A 6,000-nucleotide genomic window follows, 5' to 3' on the forward strand; every position below is an offset into this window, starting at 1 on the left:
CTGACTTGATCCTCTGTCTGATCTTGGGGTGTTCACTCAAGCTCTTGCCCTGTTCTTACTGTGGCTTCAGAGATAATATCATGTGTTGAATCCGACATGTTTAAGTCTGAAGGAATTTTACAGTTGGGTACAGGTTCAGGGGAGAATAGAGCAGGCAGAGCAGCCTGAGCAAATGTGCAGATCATGGGGTGTGCAGGGACCTGCAAGCACTCCAGTCTGATGCTGTATGAGGTTGAGGAGGGATGCAGGGAAGCTAGCTAGGTCTGGTCACCTCTCACTTGTAGGAGGCACAGGTAGTACTGGACTGAGGGAGGGGTCAAATTTGGGAGCGCCCCAATTAGATGTGCAAAGGTGGCCCTCAGAAAGGAGATCAGCCAGGAGGCTGTGGTTATTGTCTAGATCAGAGATGATGAGAGTCTGACTAGGGCAGGGTTAAGGGGGAGTGAGGAGAAGGGGAAAGTTTGAAAGATATTTAAGCTCTTAAAAGATGTTGCTAGTTATTGCTTCCAAAAAATTTTATAATGACAATTTTTTGAATACAGAAAATTTGAACAAAAAGGTGGAAAAATTGTTTAGTTACAACTATGTATCCACCACCTAAATTGAACAACTATCATTTTTCTTTATGCTTTATCACCTATCTATCCACTCCTCTATCTATCCATTGACCCATTTTACTTTTGACTAATTTTGGTGTACATTGCTGAATGACAATACTTTACTCCTAAAAATTGCAGTACCTGTGTCATTAACTAGAGGAATCCCAGTGTGTAAGTGAAAATAACCCACTGATCCCGTTTTTATTTAATATTTTGTTCCTCCTAGATTTTTTTGCATTAATATTAATGTTGAAAAATATTGGTTAGTGTAGAATTTTTCATGATTACTGAGATTTTTGATAATTTTTTGCTCAATGAGAATGCCTCACTCTCATTGCTCTAGTCCTGGCCCTGTCTGGAGGTTCTGACTGAACTTTGTAAACACACTGTGTCTGTAAGGAAGGAATGAACTCTCCATCCTCCTTTTCATGGTTTCTTTGACATTCACCTTTTCTCTGCCTGCACTCACTCAACTATGCGAACTGTGTAGAAACAGATTCTGCTCCATTCTATGAGGAGGAGAGTGGGAGGGATTTCAATCAAAGGGGTCTTTGAGATCCCACAGGGGTCAGGAAAGGGGGGCATGGTGGTCTTATTGGGGTTTGTGCTCACACAGCTTGACATGCACCACCAGCCCCAATTAGAATTCAGGAAATTAAATATCTGAACATTTGTGACCTCAGTGGCTCCTACAAAGCAGGGGGTAAAAAGAGCCATTTAAGCATAATCAGTAAGAAAGAAAAAGGTAAATGATCCACACAGCAAACTGCCAACGTTTTAGTTAGTTATTCAACTAAAACTTAAACTCACATCTCCTCTTTTGCTAACAAATTTTACATAGTTTGGGGTTACTGTATAACCCTTGTCTTCTCCCAGCCACTAGTTGAACTCTTCATGTGTTCATATGGGGTGAACCATTCTCGAGGGCCTGCCGAGGGTCAGGTATCTGGCTGGGCAACATCACATGTTCTTTTCAGTCAGAGCCACCAGGCTCCAGACTTGCAGATCAAGGCCCCAAGCCCCTGCAGATTGTGGTCCAGGGTCTGGTCTGACCTAGGATCCTTTGAGAAGGAAAGACATAATTATTGATGCTCATGTTATAGATTAGGCAACTGAGGCTGAGAGTGTTTATACAACTCACACAGGGCCTGCATATCAATCACATTCTGTGGATCCCTACCTGCCTGCTGTCTACACAACAGAGAGCACAGATGTCCCTGGAGTCCATAGAGAGCTCAGGGGCGACCTGGTCCAGGTTCAGAGCCACACCCTTTCCTTGTCCCTCTCTATCTCTGGCATGTTCTCACATATTCTTACCCATTGTGGTTGCTTAAAGTCAAAATCCAAGACATTTTACTACTTCACAACCACTAAGATGGCTATTAAAAAGAAGAGGAAGAAGAAAATAGCAAGTGTTGGTGAGAATGTGGAGAAATTGGAATGCTCAGAGATTGCTGGTGGGGCTATAAAATGGTGCAGCCACTGTGGAAAACTGTTTGGCAGTTCTCTGAAAAATTACTCATAGAATTACCATATGATCCAGCAGTTCCACTCCTGGGGATGTACCTAAGATAATTGAAAACAGCTTCACAAATAAATACATGTATCTTCATGTTCGTGACAACACTAATCACAATAGTCAAAAGGTGGAAACAACACAAATCAGTGGATGAAAGGGTATAGAAATTGTGGTATGGACTGTTAACCAAAATGAGCAGCTTTATAAGGCAAAGACAAGTTTTAAAGAAAAGAGAGGCTTTATTAAAATGTTTGCAAACTTGGGGAAGTACACCTCAACCCACAAGTTGATAGGTGAGTTCCCCCTCGGTCTTTGGGTTGCTGCCTTTTAAAGGCAAAAAGATGCAGAGTGTGCAAGGCTAAGGCTGAGTCTGGTTCTGAATGGTCGCCATTTGCCGCTACAGTGTATCTCGTGTCCGGGGCTTTCTTTCTTTCTTTATTTATTTATTTTTTAATTTTTTGTTTATTGCAGTAACATTGGTTTATAACATTGCAAAAATTTCAGGTGTACATCATTGTACTTCTATTTCTGCATGGACTACATCATGTTCACCACCAAAATACTAATTACAACCCATCACCACACACATGTACCGGGGCTTTCTAAATGTCCTAACTGCAGGGAAAGACTACTGCATTGTTCTCAGGCCATCTGGAGACAGTCAAGGTTAAAATGTAATATTTTATTTCTGCCCATAGTGCAGCCTTGGGGTGGTCAAGGTAACCATCACACTGAGTCTGGTCTCATTCTAGTCCCTTTCTTTTATCAACACATAAAGTAGAATATTATTCGGCCATAAAAAGAATGAAGAACTGACATGTGCTCCAACAGGGATGAACCTGGAAAACGTTATCCTAAATGAGAGAATCCAGACACAAAGGTCACTTATTACGTGGTTCCGTTTATATGGAACATCTAGAATGGGTAAATCCAAGAAGATAGAATGTAGATTGTGGGTTCCCAGGGGCTGGGAAGAGACAAGGGAGGGGAGAAACTGCTTAATGGGCATGGGATTTTATTTGGTGGAATGGAAATGTTTTGGAACTAGACAGATGCGTTGGTCACACAACATTGTGAATGTATTAAATGACACTGAACTGTTCACTTTGAAATGGCTAATTTTATGTTATGTGAATTTTACCTCAATAAATGGTTTAGATCCCAGAAATATACCCTAACAAATACAAGTTAGGCCACTCTGGTGCTTGCCAAGCTGAGTGGTTTGTTCTAGAGGCGCTGCACAGCGTCCAGCCCCCTGATGACTGGTTGAGGGCAGAGCCTTGGCCCTAGAAGCAAAGGATTCCCAGCCTGGCCTGTGATCTGATTACTTTCTATTAGCAGGAATAAAAGTTGGCTTGATTTAGACATTGTGTTTGCAACCAAGAAATGACAAACATACTCACCAGTGGTAATGGCAGTTAGCTGGGCCACTCTCACAGCCTGAAATGCCCTCTCTCCTTGTTTCCTTCTGGCCAAGCACTCCTGTGTCCATGGTGTGCAAGCAGAGCGTCTCCTTCTCTGGGAAGCTCAACCAGCCCAGGAAGCTCCAGATCCCACTCATCTCTGCCTTCCCCAAATTCCTGATGCCTTTGGAGACATCTGCTCACAGTGGAGCACCCCACCTGGGTCCTCTGCATAAGCGCCCTTTGTGACTGTCTTGTTCACACTTTGGCCCCATGGTGTATCATAACACTGGGCACAGTGAAGACCCAATTCACACTGATAGAGAGGGCCCCATGGCACTGAGGATGACCGTGTGATGGGTCAGAACAGGGCATCTTGTACTGGAGGTCACAGTGGGCTGAACTTGGCTGCCCTGGATCCCTGGAAAGGTCACTGGGCTTAGCAAGCACCATGGTGACATGTGTCTTTGGGAATCCCTTGGGTCTGCGTGCAGAAATGATGAGGTTTTATTTTCTGGGGAGATGGTTCATTACTCCCATCTGACTATCACAGGAGCTGGTGTTCTAACTAAAGGTCAAGAACTCCAGCCTGTGAACCTAGGTGATCTCGGCTGAATGAATGGTTGTCCTCTCCTTTCCTCCCTGCCTCTTTCTGGTCAGTTCAAGCAGCCTCCCAAGGGAGGAAAATATTTAATGTTTTCAGTGATTTTCAAACTGTTCAGCCTGAGATCCACAAGCTGGATTCTTCATAAAAACTAGTAATAACATTCTCTCCATTTATACAAAAGTTAAGTTAACTCATGGGATTTTCTTTATTTGCAATAAATTATTATTTTTGAAAAGGCTATATGTGCACGTAGTAAAACATTAAAATGGAGGTATAAGAGGATAACGCTTTTATACTACAGAGATTGATCTTTGCTTAGGTTTTCTGGTAGATACTTTTATCATATTAAGGAAATTACCCACAACTAGTAGTTTAAGATTTTTTTATTTCATAATTGGGAGTTAGATATTATCAAGTGCTTTTTGTGAAACTATTGAGATGATATGACTTTTTTCTTTTTATCAGTTAATCTGATAACTGATATTTATATATTTTCTCTGTTAACCACCCTTGAGTTCCAGGCTCAAATCCACCTTGGCTGTAGTGTATCATCACTGCTGCATTTGGTTTGCTACTAATTTGTTCAGGTTTTTTATGTTGAAGCTCATGAGCAAGACACACATGCAATCAACCTTTCTTGTCCTGTTTTCATCTGATTTGGATCAAGTGGCTATGCCCTCATAGAATGAGCCAGGCATGATGTGTTCTTTTGCAATTCTCTGGATTGATTTTATGTGACACTTCAGATTCTCTTGGCTTCACCCCTGTGGTCACAGCCTCTAAGACTGCTGTCAATAGTCCCTGCCTCCTGGTAGCTATGTCCCTGTGTAATCCCCTCTCCCTGGTATGGGCTGGATAATGTGCTTTGAATGAATAGAATACGGCAGAAGAGATGGGATGCCATGTCTGAGATTAGATTATTGAAAGACCGTGGCTTTCAGGCCAGCCCAGTGGCATAATGGTTAAGTTGCCCACTCTGCTTCATTGGCCTGGGGTTTATGGTTGTGGGCGCAGACCTAAACACCACTCATCAGGCCTTGCTTTGGTGGCATCCCACACAGAAAGCGGAGGAGGATTGGCACAGATGTTGGCTCGGGGACAGTCTTCCTCAAGCAAAAAGAGGAAGACTGACAACAGATGTTAGCTCAGGGCCAATTTCTCTCCACACACACACACAAAAGATTGTGGCTTCTTTCTTCGGCATCCTCTCTCACTCATTCTGAGGGAAGCCAGCTGCCATGTTGTGAGCTGCCCCATGGAGAGGCCCAGGTGGAGGGATAACTGAGGGAGGCATCTGGCCAACGGCTGGTGAGGAATTGAGTCCTGCCAATGACCACCTAAGTGGAATTGAAAGTGGATCCTTCCCCAGTCAAGACTGGATGAGACTGCAGCCCAGCTGGACAGCAGGACTGTAACCTCATGAGAGCACTTGAGCCAGAGGTACCCAGCTAAGCCATACTTGGGTTCTTAACCCAAGAAACTGTGACATAATAAATGTTTGTTGTTCTAAGTTGCTACATTTTGGGATAATTTGCTATCTAGCATTAATAACTAATTTACCTGTCCTGCTCTTTTGCCACTTGTTCGGTTTCAGCCACCACAGCAGGGACAAACTTTGCATGGATTCCACTTTAATTCTTGTATGTGTAGCCTGACAGTGCCTCCCAACTTACTAAATGATTTGTAATACAAAAGTTTTGGAAAGTTAATGCTCCAGGGAAAGAACATCTGACCAATTGGAAAAGGAAGCTATCAGACACCTTCTTTCCCCTTCCTTTCCTCGTATGGACTGTCCTGGAAAGGATTGCTTGCTTTTGATATCATATATTGACCGGGTTGATAATGAACCCTCGTATAGGTTCTCTTTCCTTC

The sequence above is a fragment of the Ceratotherium simum genome, chromosome 26, assembly GCF_057802395.1.
Source record: "Ceratotherium simum simum isolate JZ-2026a chromosome 26, ASM5780239v1, whole genome shotgun sequence".
NCBI lineage: Eukaryota > Metazoa > Chordata > Mammalia > Perissodactyla > Rhinocerotidae > Ceratotherium > Ceratotherium simum.